We start from the raw sequence: 14,080 nt of genomic DNA on the forward strand, positions 1-14,080 counted from the left end.
ACAGTACAAAGAGAAAACAAATAGCCAGGAGCTTCTCACCCCTCAATCCCCAGGAGCCTCAAAAATGACCATAGCTGATGGGGGGTTGGGGACCAAAGAGATGGGGACCACAGAGAAAATACAATAGGGAAGCTCACAAAATGCAAAGCAGGAAAGATGGACAATTGTGTGCATCTGGGGACCTTCTGCAAAGAAGACTCCCTGTTCAACCCACTCCGATTTCCACTTCCTTTAAATGGTTTCACTCTTCCCGATTCTTACCCACGATTGGATCACCAACTCTGCAACTACATCATCACTATTCATGAGAAACACTACCCAAGACAGGAGCCCTCCTTATGTATTTTAACAAAAGGATACTTCGGTCTCTAGCTCAGAGCACCTGGTTCACCCCCCACCTCTGTCTTGACTCTGGGGATGGATACAGATTATCCAGATTCGTGTTCTGTTACAGCAACGGATGCAGCCTAATATAGTGCTAGACTCAGACTGAGAAGCATCAGTGTGTGTCTCAGCTGCCGCTCTTAATCACCTGTGCTACTCTGCCCTAGTGTGCATCTCTTCAAAGTCTCCTAGCAGCAGGGAGACTTGTGACAGCTCTGAGGTAACCAATCAGACACACCCCTTCCCCATAGCCAGGGACAAGTTACATGGCATCTCATGGTACAACATACAGGTGTCTCAGACAGTTCAGGCAGCTCCTGGCTGCCTGGCCTTCCCTACCTGAGATGGGAGAAAGCAGGAATCCCTGTGAGCAGGGAGCCATACTCCACAGCGTACATAGGCCAGGTAAGTACTAGTGGAAGAGAGGTAGGGGGGATGGAAGGAATCCCCCACCCACCATCTTTGAAGCCCATGTTAGCAGGCTGTTAGAAAGTTATGCTACCTCTTACTCAGTCTCTTCCACAAGTACCCACCTGTCTTCCCCTGTGTTTGCTGTTAGGAGGCCTCACAAGCTGGTCAGTAGATGCAGCCACCTCACCTAAATAAACTATTGCTTACAGATTGTCCAGATTCCAGTGTTTTGTCACAGCAACAGATGCTGCCTAACAGAGCACTAGACTCAGATTGAGAAGCATCGACGTGAAGTAAGTTATGAAAAAGAATGAGTACAAGAATCAATATGGCCGTTACTGACTCCCAACCAAAGCCCCTTCTCAGTAGGGTGTTGGCCAGGACAAGAGCGGGAAAGGAAGGACAAGCTAGCAGCAAGTGGGAGTGAGCTGGCCCTCATCCCAGGCTCAGAAGGGAAACATGCAATGTCTTTCTGTCATTCTGCAAGAGCTACCTTGCCCAATGCAGGCACAAGGAAAGTGACCGCTGTAGGCCCCAACATATTTCTGCAGGCACGCTCAGGCCTGAAGAGGGTATTTTTCTTGTATGTGGCCATACCGAGTCTATTAGAGAGTTTCTTATGAATGAGACATTTCCCACGAAGTTAAAGAATTCTCTTCCTCTTCCTGAGGAATTCCCCAACACTGTGAATCCTGCCTTCCAGAACAGAAGCTAGGCAGGGTGTTGTAAGATGTACTGCAGACACCCATTGTGTGGGTCCACTTCAGAGGAAACTCCTAAGTGCTGCTGGGGCGAGCTTGTACTGGGCCTGGGAATTCAGTGTACAAAGACAGGCTATGCTGGCCCTATAGTAGGATCTGCCTAGAGCAGGCCTAACAGTAGCCCAAAGTTACTCCCAAACCCTCACTTCAGCCAGCTCTTTCCACATTATGAGGGGGTCTGAGTGTATCACAAGTTGACACCCTAGTCCATGCATATGGCTACATTCCCTTCTATACAGTCCTGCCAGGACTCTGTGGCAGACATATTGGGGGTGAAGTCCCCCTAGGCCACCCAAGACAGACTTGGGCAGCCATGGAATTGGAGTCTGGGGAGTTGGGGAAAGAATTCCAGGGTATCCGAGACCCTGAAGCATGATCAAGAGGCAAGTGATGATGGGTTTATCCTTTAGGTCTTATAGATTCTTTTCTGACAAGGAACATGCTGGTGAGCTGCAAAGCACAGCTATACCGATCATAGACTTGGGGGAAATTCTAGAGAAAATTCTAAGGAAGCCAAACCTCAATAGAGACCCAGGGGGTGAGTATAAATCAAGAATAAGTTCTTCCTCCTCCCAGGGACCTGATGGAGTCAATGTCTAAATCTGAAATTTTTAAAGGAAATCTTAACCATAGTCTATTGTCTATCTATGAGCTATCTATGTATCTATCATCTACCTATTTATTTATCATCTGTCTATAACCTATCATGTGTCTATCATCTATCATTATCTATCAATAATCTACTATATATCTTTTATCTATCATCTATCTCTAATCTATCATTTGTCTATCACCTGCCTATCTATCATCTATCTATCACCTATCATCTATCTATAATCTATCATCTGTCTATCTCTCTATCTACCTATCAAACTGCTATGACAAAATGCTTGACCCCAAGCAACTTATAATGAACAGAAAAGAATTTGGCTCATAGTTCTGGAGTCTGAGATCATGGTGGCAGCATTTATTTTTGTGCTGTGTCATCCATGGAAGAATGTGGAAAGCAGAATGTGGAAGGGCAAGAGAGGGCAAGAGTGAGCAAGCAGGAGAGGACTCCACTCACGCCTGTAAAACCCCCACTCCTGGGAGAACAAACTCACTTCCCAGTACTAATATTAATCCATTCCTGAGAACAGGGCCTTGGAGACCGAATTGTCTCTGAGGTTCACCTCACACAACCTCACTGGGGATTATGTCTCCCACCTGCGAACTCTCCTGACCACACTCAAACCACAGCACACACATTCCACATGTCTGGCCTCATCCCTACGTGCCTGCCATCCAAAGCAATGCCTCATAGTGCTCCAGCATTTGTAACACACGTATAGCCTCTCACCTCAGAAACACGTATGCATGTGTAGATTTAATGTATGGGGAAATATTTAGAAAATTCAGCTCCCGTGAATTTGGTTATAATTGACAAAAAAAAAATGAGAGTTTACACATGTACTCCAGCTTATAAAGTGCCACAGCCTACATGTCTACTAAAAATTGGTAGAAATGTAAAGAGTGGGATTTGGTATTGAACTGAATCCATCAATGGCAATGCTCCCCGGGTGTCCCTGTGTTATACACATTGAACGAGCTATTCAATAGTTGGCAGCCTTAAGAACAAAAACATCGTGTGACTGGGAAGGCTGAAAGGGGTGCGGAAGGCTGCAAACCCACCTGACTGTAGAAACCACTTTACAGTTCTGTACTTTTGGGAGCTCTTGCTTCTGAAACCAGAATGGGCATGTTTCCAAGGAAATCTACAGACGTGCAAGGGACTTGAGTCTATCCCATTGGGTTCACCAGTTCTACCCAAAGAGATCTAGGAAGAGAGTTGTTTTTATACTGAAACAAAGGTGAGTGTGTCGCTGAATGGAAAGGAAAGACACCTCCAAGATCTTGTCAAGGGAAAAGTAAGAGGCATCAGAGAAGTAGACCATGAGGTAAGCTACGTTGTAGTGCCAGGGTGGGTGTTCACTTTTGATTTCTCCTTCAGTCTTTGTGCTGGATCTCTAAGTGGTGCTCTCTCACGTCCCTTATCAACTCGTGATTCCCAATTGTGAGAAATGGAAGCACCAAGGCCACAAGCTCAAACCCTCGGGGTAAGCTAGAGCATCTGACACTAACTCATAAGAAGTCCATGGGCCTAGGAATCTCCTAGGCTCAGACAGGAGAGGGTGGGAACGAATGGTCTAACTGGTGTCTATTCTGCAGAGAGTAGTGACACACAGTGGCACAGACAGACACTCTAACTATGAGGACCACTAGAAAAATGGCTGCACAAAACTACCAGCAAGGAAGCCTCAGACACAAGAAGGGACCAAAGAGACTTACATCTTAGAAACCCAGAACATCGAGACCTTCAATTTGCAATCGTAGTACATCGATTTTGCTTATTTAGTCACACAGAGGGGGGAGGGGGTATCTTTTTTACTTAAAGATGCATAAAGATGAAGATAAGGTAAAAACCTGACAAACTGGCTTTATGTGCTACTATGACAAGTCAGCACTCAGCTCTACAAGACCTCAAGCCATAAGACGGCCCATTTCAACGAAGGCACACGGGCTTAAGGGCAAAATCGGAAAGTGAGGCAGAGACATGGCTCCTCCTGTCGCAAGAAACTACAATCAAGATTAGGCCAGTGGGATGAGAAGACCTCTGACTCTTAGTTGAGGATCTACAAAGAGCCAAAGGCTGCAGCATTCTCCCTTAGAATTTCCACTGTTCGCTTTTCTATACTGTTTAACTGAGGTAACATATATAGAGTGGAACACAGAAGTCTTGGGTGCTCAGTTCCACAAGCTAGGACAACTGTAGGTACAAGGAATAATCCTGTATCTTTTACTCTATCAGATTTCTTTGTGTTCCTCACTAGCCACTTCCATGAACACGATGCCCAGTGTTGTGATCTCTATGGCCACCTCACATATGGTCCCATCCTAGATGGTTAGCTTCTATACTATCCACCCCTACAATTTATCTACTAGTGCATGGTTTATGCCAGGCCCCACACCCACACAAATGCTTTAATCACGACTACATAGTCATGCAGCGAAGCCAGTAGTTGTCAACATGGTTGGCAGGGCCCTTAGGGGAACATTCCAGAGACTATGCAGAAGGGAAAGATGAGTGTATGTGAGTGTATGTGGTTGAAATTGTGTCAAGAATCCCAGTGCCTTAGATCTTTACCCCAGGCTAGGCTCCAGAAAATGGCAAAGCCTTCCCTTGTGGGTCCATGTGGGAATGTTGACAGTGTATGCAGAACATGCCCAGCATAGCCTTCTCCCCTCTGGTACTTTACAGCCTGAAGATTGCTCTTCTTCAGAGATGGATTCTACCAAGATCAGTGTACCTTGCTTCTGCTCTCAGCTACATACAATAACTCTTCCTCCTTGTATATCTGTATACAATAAATCCTGCCCCCTTGTATAGCTGTATACAGTAACTCCACCTCACTGTTCAACTACATATAATAAACACACCAAGCTTCCAAGGCAATGAGGCTTCTCCATCATCAGAGAATACCAGCTTTTCTGTATGTACATGTTTGTCCTTTCTCCATTGCTTCCTCCAGTCAGGTTTAGTCCCTAGAGACATGTAGATTGTGGCAGGGGACATTTTGCGTGTCCGTCAAATTCTAGAATCTGGAACAATGCAAGGCAGTCCTGTTCATGCAGAGTTGACTCCTGTCCTTCATAAGCAACAGATGTTCCCCAGACACAACAGAAAATGTTTTGCTGTTTTGAGCTTAACCACTGACTCCATTCCACATTTAAAGAAAATGCAGAGTTGGCACGACTCCCATGCATACTGAAAGGCTTAGAGAGGTTTCTAACTACTGTGACGACTAGAAGATTCACCTCTGAGTGCACTGAGACCTTGACTTGAGTCAAGATCAGGTCTGCATGTGGTCATTCGCTCATCTGTTCCCCTGAAGACTTGTGTTTGCGCACATGCTATTCTCTGGTCAACTTATATAAGATGCTGCGGACGTACCCTTCCCCTAAGCACTGACATGCTGAGACAAGCGAGTTTAATAAAAGTGCTTTTATGTCTCCCGTACGTTTAGACATCATGTTGCTGTTTTAAAAAAAATGGTAGTGCAGCTAAATTTTGTTATCATTTTGGAGCCACAAACAGGTTGTTTAAAAATATTTACACAAAAGTGTTGGGTAATCAACAGGGTAAGATTCCCTGACTGAAAGGGATAGGACCTCACCTTTCACTTCATCCCCTGGGAACCATTGCTGTACTTTCAGGAGACCTGGTTTCTTGAGTTGAGGTGACCCGACATGCAGAGCCAGCCTCTCCAGACCCTTTCTGTGGTGCAATGCTGTGCTGTGGTTCCTAAACCAGTACTTGCAGAACAGGTAACTTCAGAGGCCTATGTCTTGCTCTTCCTGCCCCTTTAATGAAAACCAAATAAAAGTTTCTACCTGACTTTGCATTAATTTTATTTCCCCAAGTATTCATTTCATGTTTGCCTTGAAGACACAGACAGCCAGGGGCTTTCCAGGTCATTTTTGAGATCATTTTCTATTTTCTGTTTTTTTTTCCTCTCATTCTTTTTTAATTTATGGCATCTTATAAATCCTTTTCAAAACAGGTGAGATAGGAAAATGTCTCAATCACTCTGTCACACATGTGCAGACTGACACACAGGAGGAAGGGACAGCTTAGAATCCAAATGGACAGGGGACTTGGAAAATCTCCAGTGACTTTCCACGCTTGGTGACAGCTTTCTTTGGCAAGGCTTCTCTGTCCACTCTTGCACAGGGTGTGGCTAGGAATCTGGCACTTCCGGAGGCCCCGACAGGCAAGCAAGCCGAGAAGAGTGAAGCTGCTAACACTGCAGATCCTTCTCCTGTATTGCTAACCACACCGTAACCACAGAGAGAGGGAAACGCAAACCAAGTGCTAGCTTTTAACGACAACACATGAGGCAGGTCATGGCCAACTAGTCGGGGCCCTGATGCCTCTCTGCTTTGAAGTGACAGGTTCACAACAGATCCATCATATAGAATAAGACTCTCAAGGGTCTTATTTAGGTATGGTCTTCCCCGGACCCTACACCATGGCTGTCCCACTGCAATGGTCCAGCTTTGCACTGCTCATCAGCTGTTCCCTCTATAGTATCTCTGACTACAGGTGAGTAGACACTCCCTGTTGGTCCCTCACCCCCACCACACACACACACACACACACATACACCACGCAGGTTTCCAATCCATCCTGGTTCTCTTGCACAGCTGGCCCATGAGTATATCTCAGAATCCCTGCTCTTCCTCAGAGAACCACTGAGCTGCATGTATGACCACTGTCTCCATACTTTCTCTTCTGGAGATGCTCACTGTGTCCTATGGCCACACGCTTTGCAAAGAGGTAAATTTCAAAGTACACTCTTGGAAAAAATGAGCCTTCTGGTATTCTATGACTTGCCAAGAGGGCCCATGCATGAGAAAATGGGGATTTTCATTTATTGGCTTCACTTTCCCTTGTACTTCCCCCAGTGCCTGGCACATAGTAGCGTTCAATGAATACTTGTTTGGGAAAATGAGTAAAGGTCATGTTAAGCAGTCTCACCGGGATGGAGGATTTAGCAGAAGATGCTACAAGCCTCAGAAACATAAAAAGCACTCTCCTGCCACATTACAACACCTGGCTTCAGCAGGGCCAAGGTTGTGTGAGAAGTTAGAACAAATGGCTTTTATAGAACTACACACTGGCCACCCAAGACAGAGCCTGCTGCCAAGTACTTACTGTGTACCACAATGGCAGCCAACTCAGACTGGAAATAAGTCAGATTCCAGGTACCTTCCACCATCAGATCTCATCTCAAGGGACACTTAGCTCAGGACTTAGTCTGGGATCCGTGTGTCTATTATTAAATAAAATGGTGTGTAGGATATTAAGAAAGTAGAAGAAACCAAAAAAGAAAAGAATGCCAGCAGCTGCTTGGTAAGTTAAGAGAGCGAAGAGGCAGTGCTTGTCCTCAGCACCAGGCTGACTCCTGAAGCTCACAGTCATGGGGTTCCATGCACTATATCTACCACCCAGAAGACTGGCATTAAGCCAGGGTGACTCAGAAATCAGTTCCAATGACAGATGGACTTCAGTTCCTCTTTATCATGGCCCAAGTAGCCCAACTGATTAGATTCTGTTGTCTCAGTTCCTAGGGTGTTCCTTGGGATCAAAATGATGGGACATGCCCATCTAGTGAACATCCCAAGCAGTACAGAGCTGGCCCTGGTAGAAAGCAAGGTGAATCTACCTACCTTCCCTGACAGCCTCTGTCACTCTCCCCACCCCAAGACTTTTGGCGAGGGAATTTGAAGCCCAGAGGGTGCCAGTCCGGTGCCAGTCCTCAGACAAGATAGCCTCTAACCTTCTCATATAAAGCAAGGTGATCTTGGCATCTCACCCACAGGATTGCTGGGAAGACAGAAGGTAATACGAATAAGGGGCCCTATAAAGAACCAAGTGCTGTGTGTGTTTGTAATTAATGCATCTACATTCCCCAGTATCGACCCGTCTGGAGAGAGGACACATACCATCCCGGGGTAATTTAGGAGTCCACCTCTTGCCTCATTAAGACCTCTCTTCTGAGCCCAAACTTCTAAGAGGAACACTCCTGAGCAAGTTAATTACCTTTGGCCCCATCTCAAGGCCTGGAAGCAATTTACTCAAGGGAGACTCACCTACCTAGAGCAAACTTAAAGAGAGTTGGGCGAGTTCCCCAAACACAGACACACACAGACACACAGACACACAGACACACACACACACACACACACCGGATAGGGGAGGGAGAGGTCTGAACTGTCATCACCTTTATCCCACATCCACGGAGAACGCTGACCTGCTGGCTGCCGAGAGTAACTTAAGAAAGGCGTGTATCAGGATCAAGGCAGCTCTGAGGCCTGGCCACCTTATTTCAGAAACTCTCTAGTTTTCTCCTACCTGGACGCGCCCGCGTGCCCCAGTTGAGATGCTTAGCAATCCAGCAGCTCCGAGCTAAACCCGTCCAGGCCGGGAGCAACCGGAGCCCTGGGAGCCGCGCAAGGGCTGCTCCGGTGCGCGCTCGAGGGTCACATTCCTTCCGCTCGCGGGGCAGGCGGGCACCAGCTGGGCTCCCGCCCTTCTCGGTCGGTGCCGCGCTCCCAGGCGTCTCCAGCGCCCGCACGAGCTCAGTCCTCCTGAGCCGCACGCTGCTCCCACTCCTAGCCGGCCCGCGGGGGCGTGCAGCGGGCGGAGACTGCAGGCCAGCGTCCTCAGCCGCCTGCTGGAACAGCGAGCTGGCCTGGTGCTCATGCCCCGCCCTGGAAGCCAGAGAGGTTGGGCTGTGGAGTTCCTGCCCCGCATCTCAAAGTCTCTACATCCCTGCGGGGCATCCCAGGGTCTCTGTATTCCTACCGAGGTGGAGGCATTGGGAGGGTCTCTGCATCCCCGTGGGGCATTGGAGGGCCACTGCATCTCCTTGGGGGATCCCAAGGTCCCTGAGTCCTTGCCAAGTGTCCCAGATTCCAGGAAGAGTGGCTCCGGTTCCCAAATAGCTTGGCTCCTCGGAGCGTCCTCTGTGTTCCCACCAAAACCAAAATTAGCTGGGACAACTCACCTCTACATCACAACCAACCAGACTGCACCACCTAAGATCTGAGCTGGTGACCCACAGGGTGCCAGATCCCGAAGCAAACACAGTTCTGTGCTCAGCACAATTTCTGGAGCCCAGTACTGTGTGCCTCAAACTGTCTTTGAGAACTTAGTCACTAAGTTTGCAATACCTTGATTTCCTCTTTTGGTAGAAAGGCCCCGCAGCCTTTGTAGGTAGGAGGAGCTAAATTTAAAGAACACTGGCAAAGAGTTGACACCTCATGGACTTTATATCTTGTTGCATTACTGCTGTCCGCCAGGCTGGAAAACAGGTCCTCTTGTGTGATCATAACCCAATTAATTGTAGGACTTGCTATGCAAAGGAGAATTTCAAATTCTCAGAATGTCCAAAAGAAAGAAAAATAAATAAATCAAGAATAGCCAGGTTAAGACTGGATGCAAGGAGGACATTTTGGTCCCGGAAACGGTACCAACCATTCCATATTCCCCTGGCTTCTTTCCTGGTCATAATGGCCTACCCTGCAACACAACTGCAACGAAACAGTGATTGCTTGTTCCTTCTAGATAGAGCACACGGCCATTTCCTGCATGTCTTCCAGGGTGGACAGGCCTTGGATACCCTGCCATATTCCTGTATGCAGCCCAAAAACCCGAGGTTGAAGTAACCCCGGGGGCAACTCTGAAATGGCAGAAAGCTTAGAGCAGCATCAGTAACATATCACATATGCTGCCTGTTGGCTAGCAGGGCAGAAGTTCCCACTCATTTCCAAAAGTTTGGGCTGTTTCTTTTCCTCAGAAAGGCAGGCTTAAGTCTGGCAAGGATCTGGTGCCCTACCCCTAACCCTGTCCCATGGGTCTGTATTCCAGAAGTTCTCACAGCCTTGAATACAACTAACTCGAAATCACAGCAAGATTTGACCCCCTTAGCAACTAGAAATGCCATGTCATAATTATTGAGGGTTGCCTGGTGTCAGAATTTTTCAACACTTCCAGGAGATTCCACTGCGTAGCACCCATCATGATGCAGACAGACCAAGTCTTCTATCTCAAGCTGTCTGGACAGATGTGTACTGTGGTAGTCTTGTCCTCATACCTTGTCTTACTGCCTAGTAACCATGTGCAGCAGTTATGTGCAGTGATTATGCACAGATTAGATATGGCCATTCACACATCCACACAGGACCAGATCCGGGAGCATTTGAGAAGGATCATATGGTGGTCCTGTTAGAAGTGGTAGTATATTGAATGCTAAAAGCATGTGTGCCTAACTTGAGACTGTCACTTGGTGACAGAGCACTTGCCTAGCATGTACCAGGCCCCGAGTTTTACCCTGCCGCAAACAAAATAAATATATGTACAAAGTAGCAATCTGGAAGCTACATGTTGGTGAATATAAACTTGCCCAGATACAAATACTGAAAGATTTTAAAGCAGTTTACAGGTAGCAAAATTGATCTGTGCAATAATGTAAAAATAACATCTACTTACAGAGTCTCACTATGTTGCCTAGGGTGGGCTTCAAGTCCTAGGTTCTTATGATCTATCTACTCAGCCTCCCAAGAAGCAGGGCATGCACCGTAGGACTTTCTTTTTAAGTACTGACCTGCCTCCTACCTATACTCTACATGACCTGGAGACACATGGGCCTCCACTCGCAGGTAGAGTTCTCAGATTCACACTCCAAGTGATAAGATATATAGATCCCCCCTCCTAACCTTACCATCTCAAAGGTTTTTCCCAGAACTGTTGTGTCCTTTCCTTTGGCTTCTTTTCTTTGGGTAACTTATGTGTGGCTGCTTTACTCAGCTGATCACCTGGGATCCGTGTAAGCCACAGATGGCCACTTCCAGGATGCTCTGCTCACTTCCCAGCACCACACAAATGTTCTGAGTGCATTCCCACGTCTTAGCATAAGACACGTTGCTAACCTTGCTGTCGCATGCTGTTGACAGCCCTGGGTTCCATCATCAGTATCATAAGAAAGTCTGGTGTCCAATGTGGCCTGAGCCAAAGAGAGCCCAGTGCTCAGTAAAGCATCCAAGAGTCTCCAGACCTTCCAAAGGAACCAGGGACAAAAGAGCCAAAGCCTATAAGAAGCCACAGAAAATGAGTCTGGAAGGATAGAACACTGGGCTCGGCTAGTTTTTAAGACCACAGGATGACTTGTGGATCAGCAATCCTCCCTGGAGATCAGGCAACCAGTAATCTCCCTCATCTTCACTACCCCCAAAGATTTCCAGTTAGAACCAGATGGGGGAGAATCAATCGTGAAGAACGTGTTGTGACTGGCAAAGATCCTGGGTCTTAAATCAGTAAACACGAAACAGCTCTGAATCAGTCATTTTTTTTTTCCAATCACCAGAAAGAAAGAATTCATAAGGAACATGCAGAGAAATGCACAGGCAGTTGTAGACCATTATGTTTTGACAGGCAGGCCCTCTGTGACTCTGAACTTGCTATACCTATTTTGGCTATTTGTGGAACTTCCAGTAACCTGTCATAACCACAGCACAGACTGGAAACCACTGTCCCAGATGGGCTTCCTTGCACAGCCCAGTCCGCTCCTGCCACACATTTTCCATCTACCGACAGGGACCTTTGAACCTGTGTCTGGTCTCTCTGCAACATCTCAGTTTTAATCAGTTTGCTTTGCATTCCCCCTTTCTCTAAGCTGTTTTTGGGGAGGCTTCTGAGAGGACCCTCTTAGTCCCTATGGGGTTGATTTTTTTTGTTTGTTTGTTTCTTGTTTCTGCTTTTGTTTTGTTTTGTTTTGTTTGTTTTGTTTTGTTTTCTTTACTGAGCAGAAAGCCACAAGTGAACTGGCGGTGACAGCTGACAAGAACGAATAGCAGACATCATCAGAGCAATGAACCGTTTTGTTTTAACTTCCTTCATGCGCAGAGGAAAAAGGGATAGATGTGACAAGCCAATCATAAGCTTCACTACAGGTTAGTCTGGCTCAGTCTTCACTGAGCAAATACCCACGTTAATTTAGGCCATTTCCCATAACTCTCCCTGTTGCCCCAAATATGCCTATTGAAACTGTCAGACCCTAGCCGGGCGGTGGTGGCCCACGCCTTTAATCCCAGCACTTGGGAGGCAGAGGCAGGCGGATTTCTGAGTTCGAGGCCAGCCTGGTCTACAGAGTGAGTTCCAGGACAGCCAAGGGCTACACAGAGAAACCCTGTCTCAAAAAAACAAAAAACAAAAAACAAAAAGAAAAAAGAAAAAGAAAAAAAAAAGAAAAGAAAAGAAACTGTCAGACCCAGTCATACGCCAGACAAGAGCATGGTTCTCCTTAAACACCCCTTTATTTACTCTTTATGTCTTATATTGTATGTGTACATATATGTTCATGTGTGTATGTGTATGGAATGATTGTGTGTGTGCATGTCAAGGTCAGAGGACAACTTCAAATGTCATCTCTCAGGCTCCTCCCACCTGCCTCTGCCTCCCCAGCATAGAGATCACAAGTGTGCTCCACCACACCTGGCGGTTCTCATGTGAGTTCTGCAGATTTAACTCAGTCTGTGCTCTTGCAAGACAGACACTGGACTGACTGAGCATCCTCTCAGCCCTTAAATTCACTTTAAAATTCAGGTTCTAAATGGCCCTGTCATCACTGTCTCTCTGTACGCTTCTATAAACAGTCTCTAAGTTACGTCTGTTTTCCTTTTCCCTATAAACATCTTTCAAACCCACAGTTCCATGTTGGACTCTTTCAACCTGTTCATCTCTTCTGAATATAAATGACAATGTAGTTTCTGTGAATGCTTTTTCTTTAATATGACCACTGTAGTTAATGAAAGACAATACTCTTTCCGTCTGAGGAACCATATTGAATTGCTCCCCACTGAATGCATACATGATATCTACTTAACTTCCCTTAAATCTAGGCGGGCTTTAGTGATCCCACCAATAAAGGAAGGAAGGAAGTGGAAGTGACTTCTAAGGTCAATTCAAGAAAATTCTCATGCCCTTTCTGGAACCTTTGAATACTCATCCTTAAGGCTGTGAGCTGTCAGGCAAGAAATATTACTAGCGAGAGACTGCTGTTCCACTGGAAAGCACCAGCCACATATCGGTCATGTGCAGGTACCCTAGTCTTCAGCTGTCTGTCCAAATCAGCTCCAGGCATAAGAGTAATCCATGCTTGATGACAAGCCAATCAGCTCAAGCCTGATAGTATCCACAATGAACTAACTGCAAGTAAGTATCACTGAGCTGGCCCAGAATCATACAGGCTACATTGTTGCAGAGCAGAGTTACAGGGTGAATTAAAACACAGCAATGAACAAGCAAACCAATGACCACACTCAGGAGTGTGTTACTGTTTGCTGTGACCTACCCGTACCAAGAGAATTAAACCTGGCATGACAGATCTTCCAGAATCAAAATGGCAAACGTGTTTTCTTCTTTATCTGTGAATGCTACATATGATAGAGGACTTCATCAAGATTATCACTAAAACAATCTCAGCAGCAAAGTAAATTAAAACAAGAGCTTTTAGATGGGCAGGTGGATTCAATTTTGAACAGATACTATTTTGAATAAAAGAAATTGCCCTGACTCTATACCATTATTTGAATTATTTGATTTCTAGTGTTACTCGTGGATTTTCTTGGAAAATTGCAGTCTGTTAAAAATCAACCTCTACAATACACTAAGAAGTTGAACTTAGGAGGGTAAAGAGTAGGCAACTATTTCTACCAGCAGCAGAAAGAAACCTGGCAGATGATGGTGCACCATATCTGTTTGATCATCTTGTTAATGCTCGAATGTGTTAACAGCCAACCCTGTCTGGTGCCCAGTAGCAGAAACTACTATCCAAGAATAATTACCATTATCCATGACTGCCTTGAGGCAGGATGGGAGATAGGAAAGTCCTTTGCCTTGTGTCTAAGTGGATAGGGGAAAG

General features: G+C 46.2%; 1 protein-coding gene across 16 annotated transcripts in view; it reads right to left on the reverse strand.

Moving 5' to 3' along the window:
• Il1r1 (interleukin 1 receptor type 1) overlaps positions 1-14,080 on the reverse strand; it is an 81,845-nt gene that overhangs the window by 36,594 nt on the left and 31,171 nt on the right. For 3 of the 16 annotated variants that reach the window (XM_076914977.1, XM_076914972.1, XM_076914969.1), the window contains one exon: positions 5,771-5,957. The exons of 11 other annotated variants lie outside the window; for them this stretch is intronic. The gene's annotated coding sequence lies outside the window, so the exon portion shown is untranslated. Of the gene's footprint in view, positions 1-5,770; positions 5,958-8,511; positions 8,839-14,080 lie in introns of those variants that run through there. 2 more of the 16 variants (XM_076914981.1, XM_034521872.2) reach the window with 2 other exon arrangements.

Source organism: Arvicanthis niloticus, chromosome 17, assembly GCF_011762505.2.
Source record: "Arvicanthis niloticus isolate mArvNil1 chromosome 17, mArvNil1.pat.X, whole genome shotgun sequence".
In the NCBI taxonomy this organism is placed as follows: domain Eukaryota; kingdom Metazoa; phylum Chordata; class Mammalia; order Rodentia; family Muridae; genus Arvicanthis; species Arvicanthis niloticus.